This window comes from Rattus norvegicus, chromosome 18, assembly GCF_021556685.1.
Source record: "Rattus norvegicus strain SHRSP/BbbUtx chromosome 18, alternate assembly SHRSP_T2T, whole genome shotgun sequence".
Lineage (NCBI taxonomy): Eukaryota > Metazoa > Chordata > Mammalia > Rodentia > Muridae > Rattus > Rattus norvegicus.
The window spans coordinates 29,644,748-29,658,104 of NC_141551.1; the positions used below are offsets into that span (position 1 = coordinate 29,644,748).

General features: G+C 43.3%; 6 protein-coding genes, 1 long non-coding RNA gene and 1 pseudogene across 8 annotated transcripts in view; 7 read left to right on the forward strand and 1 right to left on the reverse strand.

The window, feature by feature from the left end:
* Positions 1-13,357, forward strand: part of Pcdhga1 (protocadherin gamma subfamily A, 1) — a 180,417-nt gene that overhangs the window by 40,984 nt on the left and 126,076 nt on the right. The gene's annotated exons all lie outside the window — the stretch shown is intronic.
* Pcdhga2 (protocadherin gamma subfamily A, 2) overlaps positions 1-13,357 on the forward strand; it is a 173,867-nt gene that overhangs the window by 34,434 nt on the left and 126,076 nt on the right. The gene's annotated exons all lie outside the window — the stretch shown is intronic.
* The window catches only part of Pcdhga3 (protocadherin gamma subfamily A, 3), a 168,673-nt gene that overhangs the window by 29,240 nt on the left and 126,076 nt on the right, over positions 1-13,357 (forward strand). The gene's annotated exons all lie outside the window — the stretch shown is intronic.
* The window catches only part of Pcdhga4 (protocadherin gamma subfamily A, 4), a 157,625-nt gene that overhangs the window by 18,192 nt on the left and 126,076 nt on the right, over positions 1-13,357 (forward strand). The gene's annotated exons all lie outside the window — the stretch shown is intronic.
* The window catches only part of Pcdhgb2 (protocadherin gamma subfamily B, 2), a 152,644-nt gene that overhangs the window by 13,211 nt on the left and 126,076 nt on the right, over positions 1-13,357 (forward strand). The window lies entirely within an intron of this gene.
* The window catches only part of Pcdhga5 (protocadherin gamma subfamily A, 5), a 148,112-nt gene that overhangs the window by 8,679 nt on the left and 126,076 nt on the right, over positions 1-13,357 (forward strand). The gene's annotated exons all lie outside the window — the stretch shown is intronic.
* The window catches only part of LOC103694196 (uncharacterized), a 26,350-nt gene continuing 12,993 nt past the window's right edge, over positions 1-13,357 (reverse strand). The window contains exons 1-5 of one of the 2 annotated variants that reach the window (XR_015642898.1): positions 7,442-7,722; positions 4,122-4,205; positions 2,836-2,954; positions 2,233-2,384; positions 1-727 (exon numbers count right to left, since the gene is read on the reverse strand). This is a non-coding gene — a long non-coding RNA (uncharacterized LOC103694196). Of the gene's footprint in view, positions 728-2,232; positions 2,385-2,835; positions 2,955-4,121; positions 4,206-7,441; positions 7,723-13,357 lie in introns of those variants that run through there. The other variant, XR_015642897.1, reaches the window with a different exon arrangement.
* LOC120098403 (small nucleolar RNA SNORA40) lies at positions 6,237-6,357 on the forward strand (annotated as a pseudogene).

Genomic DNA, 13,357 nt, shown 5'->3' on the forward strand with positions numbered 1-13,357 from the left:
TAAGAGAATGACAAAGTTTTACTAAGGTTCACACAGTATATACAATCTTAGCCCTTGGTGGAAAAACCCTGGAAGCACAGTGGAAAAACAAGTTTACATTCTCAGGATTCAAAACAGGAATACAGAAATGACTCAGGACTTTGTTGTTTGGCCGTTTTAACCATAGCTGCTACATTGTGTGCGACAGCCTTGCAAACAGCTAGCAAGAAGCTAGCAGAGCAATTCATCCCACAGGGGTAGGGGCTGGACCCAATAACTCTCCCTTTTTTATTTATAAATTAGCGCCTTCTTAGGTGACTCCTGGACGTCAGTGTCTGCCTTACCCATCATTGGGCAGCACACCATGGAACTCCTGTCTTAGGTTGCCAGACACTCCCATGGTCTTACCCGTCCTTGGCTGCCTAATTTTTATATATGCTCAGCCATATCTGGGCTGATGGGTTGTCTCCACCAAAGATAACATTCTCTGTCGATTGACAGCTTGGCTCTGGGCTTGTTTTCTGCCCAGGCAACAAAGAAAAAAATGCACACACAAAAGCAGCTCCAAGAACAATAATGCCCAAGGAGAAGGTGCCAATAGCAGCGGTGATGCCAAAGTCTCTCTTATGACAGGTCAAGATCAGTTGATTTTTTCTTGAATTATTGACAGGCAATGGAACTATGCCTGGGATCTGCACAACCAGGACAGAGTCCTCTGGTCCCCAGCAGCTTCACATAGATGACATTCCTGTGAAGAATAGTCAAGACTATCTCCAGCATTTGTACCATTCCAAACCACAAGGAAAAATGGAGGAATTACACAGGTGAAGGAAGAGATATTTAAATTTAAACTAAACATTTTCAAATTTAAGGGAACATCAAAGGTGATAGATGTATTCCAATAGGTAGTGGAATTAAAAGCTACCCCCTGTCTTAACATCAGAGGAGCAGCATCCATGCATGTAAGAGGACCACAAAGAAACGTTCCAGGGAGAAGCGGAGGGAACAATGTGCCCTGCCTGCAACCGCTCCTGCAAAAGTCCATGTGCTGCCTCTAATCCTTCAGAAAGAAAGGGGCCACTGCTCTACCCACACAGGATAGGAAGCAACTTAGCAGTAACCCCCCCATGACAAACTTCCCAATCGCATCCCATCTGCATGGGCTCGAACAACTAGGTCCCATCAGACACAGGTTGAGGGTCCCCTGCCAGGTACCTCCCCAAACCCCCACCAGGGGCAAATCCCTGTTCATGCAGCATCCTCTTCACTTGTTGGGTGGTAACCACTGTTCTCATATCATGCAAGATGTCCCACCCCCATCCCGCAGCAGCATCTCTCTGAGCTTTCTGGGCGCACTGCTCCCAATATTCTCCTCTCCATATGAGGCAATCTCCCCCAGACAGCACTGCCCTACATACTTGTTGCCAATCTCCAGAAGTCAAATTGGATGTAACATAAGATTCAAAAATAGCAGAAGTAAAGGGAGCAAGGGGACCATAAGCAGAGACTGCTTCTTTCAAGCTTTTCAACTCCTTGAAACTCAGAGGAACATGTTGTCTAATAAATTGACCTGCATTGTTGAGGTCTGGGACCTCAACAACAGGTTACACTGCCCCCTGTCCAGGGGGAGGCTCAGGAAAAATTACCCCTCTCCTTGGAGCCTTCTTTGCATAACACCACTCTGAGGAAGAATAGGGTTCATAGGCAGGAGGACCAATAGCTCCCTCTTCTTTAAATAATAGGAGGACGAGATTCTGAGTTTTTAGCAACCCTGCACTTATTACTCTTCCTTTTAAGCTCTTCTATTTCTTTTTCTAATGTCTCTTCTTCATCCTCCTCTGAACTTGAATCCTGTTCTGAGTCAGAAGTTTGTAAAGACTTCATCCTGTGCTGCCCGGATGTACTTTCTATCTCTGACATTTGTTCCTTTATTTTAGCATTGGTACTCAAGAGAGCATCCTTGACCAATCTCCACAAAGAGAACATGGCAACAGGAATGCTCTCAGGGCCATCTCTCTGCAGTAATTTTTGCAAATCTGCCTTAATATGTTCCCAATCAGGAATATTAAGTCTTCCTGAATGAACAAACCAGGGACTATTCTTTTCTAAAGTTTTAATAAATTCTTTAGCTGTTTTTATATTTATCCCTATTCCCTGCTGTTTGAGCAGAGCTACCATCTGATCTGTTAGCTGTAATATGAAACTTGAGATTCCAATGGCACAATCCTTTTACTTACTGCGAACTAAACTTACTTTTGGTTCGCCACTGTGCTGCTCACCCAATACGTTCCTTTCACTTCACCAGCTGGTTTCTTGGAACAATCCTGTCAGGGGCTCCTCACTTTCTCAATCTCAGTGGAACCTACACTTGACAGCATCCACAGTACCGAGAACTGGGCATAGGCCTGGGGGATTTAACGAAAGATACAGACTCGAGACATTTGTACTCAGAAAATGCCGTTTACTCAAGGTTCCAGGCAGATATATATGCAGTCTTAGCTCTTGGTAGAAAAACCCCTGAAGCACAGTGGAAAAACAAGTTTACATTCTCAGGATAAAAACAGGAACATGGAAATGACTCAGGACTTTGCTGTTTGGCCATTTTAACCACAGCTGCTATGTTGTGTGCTAAAGCCGTGGGCAACAAGCTAGCAGAGCAATTCATCCCACAGGGGTTGGGGCTGGACCTAACATCTTACCAAAGATCTGACATGCAGAATTTGCTCACTCAGAAACAGCAGGTAATAACCAAGAAAATACTTTGCTGTTGTCTTAGTTTGGGTTTTATTCCTGTGAAGACACATCATGACCAAAGCAACTCTTATAAAGGCAAACATTTAATTGGGGCTGGCTTACAGTTTCAGAAGTCTGTCATCGTGTCAGGAAGCAGGGCAGCATGAAGGCAGGCATGATGCTGGAGAAGGAGCTGAGAGTTCTACATCTTGATTGAAAATCAGCCAGGAAATGACTGTATTCTGCAGGCAACCAGAAGACTTTTTACCCCACTGGGCAGAGCCTGAGCATAAGAGTCCTCAACACATACCTACACAGCGACGTGCTTCCTCCAACAAGGCCAAACCTACTCCAATAAGGCCACACCTCCAATAAGTACCACTGCCTATGGTGAAGCATTGAAACACATTAATCGATTCAAACCACCACAGTCATGAACACAGACAGAGGGGATCTACCTGTGAGTGACCTTACAGATCTAGAGCAGACTTGTAGTCAGAAGTTGACCTGTATATTGGAATTCAAAATGATTGATGAAAAGCTGTGAAACTTTTATGTATAATTGGACTGATCAATAGTATTAACAAAAACTCACTAGCATTATCAGAAATATCACCGTGCTAGAAATCATCAAACTGGACCTAACTTGGCCCACCTTAAATGGATGTAGATGTCAGTTCATGGCAATAATACTGCTTGTCTTAATTACTTCTCTATTACTATAAAGAGACTATGACCAAGGAAACTTATAGCGGAATGAGTTTATTGGGGTTAACAGTTTCAGAGAGTGAGTCCATGACCACAACGGTGGGTAACATGGCAGGAGACAGGCAGGCAGGCAGGCATGGTGCTGGCACACTAGCTGAGAACTTACGTGCTTAGACAACAACCATGAGGCAGAGAGAGAGCCAACTGGGAACAGCCTGGACTTCTGAAACAAACCCCTACTGATACACCTCCTTTAACAAGGTCACACTTCCAGCAAGCAAGGCCCCAACTCCTGCAAGGCCACACCTTCTGATCCTTTCTAAACAACCATGTTAACTCCCAAGCATTCAAACATGAGCCTATGAGGTTAATTCTCATTCAAACCACCACATACTGCCTCAGTACACACCATACTTTACTTTCTTCAAAGGGAGAACCCAAATGGCAGATGTTACTAACATGGAAACTGTCCCACATCAAAAAAAGGGATTCCTGTCATTATCTGTTCTTCACCACTGTGGACAAAGGACAGGCCACCTAGACACTGTGCCACCCAGGTGAGAGATGTAAATGATAACCTTCTCCAAGAGTGATGGCAACGCTCCAGTGAGATCATCAGTGGCAAGATTATATATTCCTTTACCAATGCTGATAAGGGAGCTTGGCAACTGCTCAAGTGAACAGTGAAGGGGGAAACTCACCACTGATGGATAATTGGCCTTGGAAGAAATGGAGAGCTACATAGTCGGGGTGCAAGCAAGTGATGGTGGGAGTCACACTGTGCACTGCAAAACATAATGGGAAATTTTGTGCTTAATAAGAGAAATTCCACTTACAATAGTTCAAGATTCAAAACACATATATAAGTAGGGAACAAATAGAGCCTTAGACCAGGAACAGATTCCAGAGTATAGTGTCATCATCACAGCAGTGGACAAAAGCAACCTGTCTCATTCTTCCAGGTACAAACTTCATTCTGTAAATCTCAGACATCAGTGTCAATGCTCAGTTTTCCACCAGGCCTCCTATAGGGATCATATAACTGAGAACAGTCCCCTTCTAGATGTCCCCGCCACCATGCTAGTAAGTCTATTGGTTGTAGCCTACTCCATCTTGGTCAGTGACCTAGAGCTAAGGTTATTATCCTGTATGTCCCAAGTGGAGTTTGTACAACCATAAGTAGCTACCAGGCTGACACTGAAGTCCAACATTCAAGATTATCCAGCCTCAGTGCCAAGGTGGGCACCTGTATGCTGGTGGGACAGCTCAGTGACAGCATCCAACATATGCTTCACCCAGTGTGGGGGCACAACAGTCAGCTCTTCTACATAATACTGCCAACCACAGAGAGTCTGGTTATGTAATCATCAAAATAGTAGTGCTAATAGATGTGAACTCTAAAGACAACGCTTCTGTCTCCTGCCATATGGGAGTCTACAGCCTAGGATTACTCATAGGAAATGCATTGGGCATATGCTGAACCACAAGATGAAATCCATCACCACCTCTGACTGTATAATAAAAAGCAATGAAGGTCAGCTGCCCCATTCAGTCTCTGCTACACTGGGTGTACTCTTTGCAGATGACTTGCAAGAGGTACTTTCTAGACCTTAGTGATTACCCAATCCCCTTTGACCCTTAGGCAAGCTCCAGATTTACCTGGTGGTGTCTTGACCTTGATCTTGTGCTCTTTCTCCTTACCATGGTTGTAGCTATTGCCCTACATCTGTGACACTTCTATAGGCACATCACTGGTTTGAGTTTGATCTCTGCTCCAAGGCTCCATAGGAAGTTTTCCTTCTTCCCCAGACTATGACAAGAGAATTCTGCCATATTCCTCCAATGGCTTGGATGAACTGCCTAACATTCTTCAGTTACTGAGTTTAATTTTCTCAATACAAAGCCCAAAGATGTTCTACTACAAAATCTATGTGTTGAACCCTTTGGGGCCAAAAGCACCAGCCCATAAAGACAACTCAAACATGACCTTGATTCAATAAACTTGCAAACAGTTCCTTAAAAACCTTTCCTATGTGTGGTAAGGGGAGAACTCATTACTTGGAGATGAAACACTGCAGATTAAGTGCTACTTGATTCTGTTGTGTTTCATTGGTTTTTCTCAGCACGGAGCATGCTCTTTGTGAGCATGTTTGTGTTGCAATTGCTGGTCTGTAGAAAGTCTCCTAATGGTCTTAAGTTTTCTGTTAATTGTAAAGCAGTGCAACCAGAACCACTTCAGTGAAGTAGTATACCACACTACCGTTCTTGCACATTTTCTACCGCCTTTATAGTGCTTGACTTTGAATTCAAGGTTTCTGACACCTAAACAGGTACTCTAACACTGGGTTATAGTCCTGTCTTGGTCACTATTCTATTGCTATGAAAAGACACCATGACTATATCAACTCTTATAAAGAAATCATTTAATTGGGGCTTGCTTACAATTTTAGAGGCTCAGTCTATTGTCATCGTGGCAGGAAGCATGGCAGCATGCAGTCAGACATGATCCTAAAGTTGTAACTGAGGAGTCTACCTCTGGATCCACAAACAGCACGAAAGACTTTGAAACTCCAAAGCCCACCCCCGGTAACACACTTCCTTCAACAACATCACACCTACTGCAACAATGTCACACCTCTTCCTCCTTCCAAATAGTGCTACTCCCTATGAAATCAAATATATGAGCCTAAAGTGGATCATTCTTATTGAAACCACCACAATTCCGAACCCCTGACATTATTTCCTGAATTTAACACAACTCTGTAAAATTAGGCGACCCACTTTGAGTGGAATCACAAGTATGCTGTGCACAACATAGCACGTGGATGTATTAAAATGTCTTATGCAGCATAGAGGACAAGTGCAATGACAAGTTCTCCTTCACAACCCAGAATGCATTGCTCAGTATGAGTTTTGCTACATACAAAAAAGGAAGATGGCACACAAAACAATTCAGGGGGATGATGGGATAGTGGCATGGGTGGTGAGGCTTGTCTCGAGCAGAAAGTCTGTGAATGGATGTTTATTTCAATGTAGCACTGACATATTCTACATACAGATTAATATTCTGACAGTGACAGGAATGAGCATGATCTGAATTTGTTCATCATAGATGTGGCATGTCAGCACATGAGAGGCAGACGTGCCTTAAAATGGTCCCTAAGGAGAAGTCAGAGTCTCCTCTGGTGGAGAATTTTTAGTGGTGGTGATTATGTGTCTCGCTGATATCACAACTGGATTAATCATCTTTCTTTGAGAAAGGGTTATTTTCAGAAATCTTAAATTGGGGGGATCTTGATGGACAGTGAAGGAATCACAAGTGAAGGAATCACACGTGAAATGCCTTAAATAAAAATGTATTGGCCTTACAATACTAAAAGTTGTATATATCCTATACATTTTCACTTCCTTTAGCATTTTAAAAAAGCATACACAAATGTAGCGTGTTATAACCATTCTTTAAATGTTCATGGGAGCCGATAATGACATGTAAAAATGCCAACTCTTCTGCTGCTCACCCTGGAGTAGATTCACTCAGAATGTGTGTGTGTGATTATCAGTGACATTACGGAAAATGCGCAAATGCGGGTGAGGATTCGAGAGTTCCAGAAGAATGTGATACCATTCCTGTTCTGCAGGATTCTAAGAGATATTTCCACAAAAAATGAGTGGGAAATTTTTCAGAGAAACACTTAAGACCATTTGAAACTGAACATATTATTCTTGTTTCATTCACTCTCTGAGAGAAATATAAATCCATAACTGCAAATTTAACAGAAATAAAATCCTCTACCAGTTCCACAAAGCGGGTGCAGTATGAAGTTAAGACTCTAAGTGTCGCTGTTCCCTAACCCGAACAAGAAAATCAGTGGGAACAGGGTCGTGTCCTGATGAGATACCAAAGCTATGTAAAAATTCTAACCTGAAATGGTTCTCAACTGGTCTCCGTTCGTTTAAGGACCTTGACCTCTAATTGAGGTAATCTGTGGATTACCAAGTGGGTTGGGGCTGTTCTTCCTACCAACAATTGCTGGGAAGTCCTTTAACAAGCCAGTCATGGCGGCTCTGCAGAGGCGCCGGCCCTGCTGCGAGTTGCTCCTGCTTTTCAGTCTCCTGTGGGGCTCCGAGGCTGGGCAGATCCGCTATTCAATTCCCGAGGAACTGGAGAAAGGGTCCTTCGTGGGCAGCATCGCCAAAGACCTGGGGCTGCAGCCCCGCGAGCTGGCGGAGCGGGGTGTTCGCATCGTCTCCAGAGGTAGGTCGCAGCTTTTCTCTCTAAACCAGCGAAGCGGCAGCTTGGTCACCGCGGGCAGGATAGACCGGGAGGAGCTGTGCGCCCAGAGCGCGCCCTGTGTTGTGAGCTTTAACATCCTTGTAGAAGATAAACTAAATCTTTATCCCGTGGAAGTAGAAATAGTGGACATTAATGACAATGCACCCAGATTCTTAAAGGAAGAAATGGAATTGAGGATTCCTGAAAATGCAGCTCCATCCTCTCGTTTTCTACTAATGGGTGTCTATGACCCCGATGTGGGAGTGAACTCCATTCAGGGCTTCAAGCTCAGCGGTAGTAGTCACTTCTCAGTACATGTGCAAAGCCAAGACCATGGGCCCAAATACCCGGAGCTGGTGTTGGAGCACAGCCTGGACAGGGAAGAGGAAGCAGTTCACCATTTGGTCCTTGTTGCCATGGATGGTGGTGACCCTGTCCGAACAGGCATGGCACGAATTCTCGTAACTGTCGTAGATGTGAACGACAATGCTCCGGTATTTACTCAGCCTATCTATCGTGTGAGTGTTCCTGAAAATCTGCCACTGGGTACACGAGTGTTAACAGTTAATGCCACTGACCAGGATGAAGGAGCCCATGCCCAAATAACATACTCCTTTGTGAGGATCACAGAAGAAATCGCGCAGATTTTCCGCTTGGATCCTTTAACTGGAGAAATTTCCACTTCCAAAAATCTAGACTATGAGGATTCAAGATTTTATGAGCTGGATGTTGAAGCCCGAGATCAGTCAGATCTTCAAGACCGAGCCAAAGTCTTAATAACCATCTTGGACGTGAACGACAATGCACCGGAAGTGGTTGTTACATCTGCTAGCAGAGCAATTGCTGAAAACGCACCTCCGGGGACTGTAATTGCTCTTTTTCAAGTCTATGATAAAGACTCTGAAAGGAATGGCCTGGTAATATGCTCCATCTCAGAAAGTCTCCCATTTAAATTGGAAGAATCATTAGATAATTATTTTCGGTTAGTGACTAATGAAGAACTGGATCGGGAACAGGTATCTTCATACAACATCACTGTGACAGCCACTGACAGAGGAACACCACCTCTGTCTACAAAAAAATTTATCTCCTTAGATGTGGCAGACATTAATGACAACCCACCAGTTTTCTCCCGTTCATCCTACTCTGTCTATGTCCCTGAGAATAACCCCAAAGGTGTCTCCATCTTCTCTTTGAATGCAGTGGACCCCGACAGTGAAGAGAATGCAGAAATTATCTACTCTCTGGCCAAAGAAACCCTTCAGGGTACACCTCTATCCTCCTTCCTCTCCATCAACTCCAACACTGGTGTCCTGTATGCACTGTGTTCCTTTGACTATGAGCAGTTTAGAGAACTGAATCTACTGGTGACAGCCAGTGACAGAGGGAAACCCCCACTTAGCAGCAACGTGTCACTTAACTTGTTTGTGCTGGACCAGAATGACAATGTACCTGAGATCCTGTACCCTGTCCTCCCCACTGATGGCTCTACTGGTGTGGAGCTGGCTCCCCGATCGGCAGAGCCTGGATATCTAGTGACCAAAGTGGTGGCAGTGGACAAAGACTCAGGTCAGAACGCCTGGCTGTCCTACCGCCTGATCAAGGCCAGCGAGCCAGGGCTCTTCTCAGTGGGGCTGCACACGGGTGAGGTACGCACAGCAAGGGTCCTGCTGGACAGAGATGCTCTCAAGCAGAGCCTGGTGGTGACTGTGCAGGACCATGGCCAGCCACCTCTCTCAGCTACTGTTACACTTACTGTGGCTATGGCCAGCAGCATTCCTGACATCCTGGCTGACTTGAGCAGCCTTGACCTTCCACACAAGTCTGATGACTCAAGCCTTACAATCTACCTGGTGGTGGCGGTGGCCACTGTTTCATGTGTCTTCTTTGCTTTTGTTACGGGGCTGCTGGTGCTCAGGCTGTGGCACTGGCGTAAGTCAAGTCTGCTGAAGGCCACAAGGAAAGGTGTGTCAAATATGTCCACCTCACACTTTGTGGGTATTGATGGAGTGCAGGCTTTTCTACAGACCTACTCCCATGAGGTCTCCCTCACAGCAGACTCAAGGAAGAGCCATCTGATCTTTCCCCAGCCCAACTATGCCCACACACTCATCAGTCAGGAGGGCTGTGAGAAAAATGAGCCTTTACTGATACAGGAAGACTCAGCTTTTTGCAAGGAGGAAGACTCTCTTGATCAGGTAAGGTTATTATTCTTATTTTTAAAAAACAGGACACTGTAATGTTCTCTTTAAACGTCAATGAAGTACTTTCTCTTTTGTAGTGAATCATATCTGTTGTTTGCATATAAAATATCTCCCAGAGATTCAAGGCTTGGACTCCAATTAAAGTAATCAAAGGCTGGGCAGTGGTGGTGCACACCTTTAATCCCAGCCCTCTGGAGGCAGAGGCAGGCAGATCTCTGATCCTTTGAGGCCAGCCTGGTCTGTAGAGCAAGTTCCAGGCCAGCCAGGACTACACAGGAAAACTGAAAAACCGTCTCAGGAAAAAAAAGTGATCAGAGGAGAGCTTTGGGAAAGGTATTATATTGTAAGATCCTGATCTTGTCAAAGGATTGATCCGTTGATGGGTTGATAATTGGATGGGCTATTGGGATGATAAAAGTGGGTACCAGTAGAAAAGAAAGTTGATTGCTTGAAGACACAACCTTAAAGGGGATCTATTATCCCTGGATTTGAGTTTTATTGCGGTCATGTGGTGACAGCCTTGCTATGCGTGTGCAGCCTCATTGCAACCTACGAGCAACAGAGCCAGGGTATCAGGAACAGAACTCTGAACCGGCGAATCAGAACAAACCTTTCTCCTTTTCAAGTTGATTTGTCTAAGATGCTTTTGTCACACCAATGAAAACTCAACTAAACACATATAATTCTGAAGTTTTTTTTACCAGCAGATCCCTGTGTCTCTTTTCTCAGTTTTCATAGGGAAAAAGATTTTATTTTATACTGCAGATTTGTTTAGCCTCTTTTTTTCCCCTATACCTTCAATTTTGTACATTTCATTTCCAAGGGATTTTTTCCCTATTCTACAACGGTTAGACAATTTCTATTCTAAGCTGAAAAAATGGAATTAAAACCTTTACAAAGCACAATTAAGATTTTAGTTTTCCATTGTTCCTCACTATTACATAATAATTGAAGGTGTCTGATGAAGATTCGCACTCAATTCACAGTTATTTTCTTTTTCCTCTCTCTCTCTCTCTCTCTCTCTCTCTCTCTCTCTCTCTCTCTCTCTCCCTTTCTCCACCTCCACACCCCTAGGGTCTCTTGTATCCCAAGCTGGCCTTGCTTAGCTGACCTTGAATTTCTGATCCTCTGAGCCTCTGCCTCGGGGGTGTGCAATACCACACCAGGTTTATGCAGTGCTGTGAATCAAACCTAGGAGTTTGTGTGTGCTGGGCAAGCACTCTACCAACTATTCTTCCAGTTCATAGTGAAGGTTATGTGTATATTTTCTTTATTTCCTCATCTTGATTTTTTTTCCTGCCCTACTTGGTGAAAGTTGGCTTTCTATTCCAGAATCTCTTTGTGACCTTTGTCTAATCTTGGTTTGGTGATAAACTGCTTGCTAAGTGCCCAGTGGACCATGGTGCTGTTATCTTTCCCTGCTGTACATGTTCAGGATAGATGACATTTAAAGCTGGGTTGCTCCGCCGATCGGCCATCCTTTATAGTATCAAACTTTCGCAAGGACGCAAATTCAGTATCACACATTTATCTCTGTTCTTTGGAAAGAGGAAAATACATAACCTTCCAAACATTCAAAAGTGTGTTGAAATGTCCTTTGTGGTTCTTGCTTCGGTCAGGGGTCACAAATCGACTGAACTTCATTCCAATGATAGGAGTGAAACAGTTCTTTTAACTTCTTAATGGATTCAATTTTTAAAAATCACTAATGTCCCTGGAAGGGGACTGCCTAAATTTTTATTGAAATCTTTACTTGAAAAAAACTGAATAATATGTTGAGAACCAATTGTCATTCATTTGAGCCAGTGAAAATCTCTATGGTCTTCCAATTAATACTGAAGTTTGTAAACCTTGTCTTATCTACCTCACACAATTCTAGGAAGATGAAATAAAACAAGTTTGTGAAATCTTTTTCAACAATGAAGTAGTATATCAAACAAAGGTTTGATAACATCACCATTATTATAATCATTGTAATGTTTAATGGATAACAATGGCATATGTGCATTTGGTACTTAATAGCATTTAATGATGAAAATGAGTTTAATATAAAACCACTTACAGAAAATAGCTCTTAAAATACAGAATGACTGGTAAATAGGAGGATGAAGGCTTAACAGGGTTCAAGTGAAAATTTACATAATTTAGCATTTAAAGAAAAGTTTCTGTCTGTAGGAACTCTGTATCTTAAGTATTTGAAAGAAATGAGGATTATCATTTCGAGGGACTGGTTTTATTCTTCATGACCGAAGATACAAATAATGTTATAGATAACCGAGCAGAAAATGATGAAATCTTAATTGTCAGAATAACAGGAAAGGGACTCCTAATGACTTGGGAGAGTCTGTAATTGGCTCTCCTTACAAGTAAGCTGATGGTGATTAGGTGGGTGCAATGGTGCCAATCTTTTTTAACTTCCTATTGATTCTTCATGAGTTTCACATCATGTACCCCAGTTCCACTCATCTCCCTGTCCCCTCATGTCCACCTTTTGCCCTTACAACCACCCAAAAACTACAAGCAAACAATAGCATCTCATCATGGAAACTGTCCTATGCCAGTGTGTCCCACAGTATATCCTTCTGTCCACACATTTTTGCTTGCAAAATGTTCACTGCAATTGGTCTGGTTCAAGATCTTCTGTGACATCGTCGATTTTGAATCCTCACTAGACCTCCTCCCTGTTATCCTGTAGTTGTTCTGTGTCATGGAGATCCTGCAGCTTTGGATAAGCAGGACCAACCCTTTCGAGTATCCCAACTGTTCGCTGATATATATTTGAGGGTGGGCCAACTCAGAGCCCTGGATCTATGCCTGGACGGTAGCTGAGCTGGTCAGCATTCTGGCTCTACTTTATCTGGGTGTGCACATCAGAAGACTGAAACAAGAGAGTCATAAGTCTGAACCAGCCTGTGCTACATAGTGAGAACCACATCAAAGGCAGAAGGAGTAGAATTGATAGCCAAGGAATCAATAAAGGGATCACGAAGATTCGATAATTTGCTGAGTTGCTGAACAATTGAGTTTTTTCCCAATCCTGAGTTATAATAAGATGCAATAATCTGACAATAGAATGGGCTGACTATTTGCACACTGATTTTGATGTGCTCGTGTAATAAAAGCCTAGTTTAGAATACATGTTGAAAATGTATGGGTCTCTCCTTTGTAACCTGATGTTGACAGCAATAATAAAAATAAAGAAGCTCAAAATCTAGCTCTGTGGTTCAGCACCTGCCAACTATGCACAAAGCCCTGTGTCCATCTTCGGCACTACAAAAACAATAGTAACAAGCTCGCCTTGTATATCTGAAGCCCTTGGTTCAAACACCACCACAACAAAGGAAGGAAGGAAGGAAGGAAGGAAGGAAGGAAGGAAGGAAGGAAGGAAGGGAGGGAGAGGATAAAGAGAAAAGAAAATTGACAAGAAAAGAAGGGAAAGAGAAAAAAGCAAAAAAAAAAC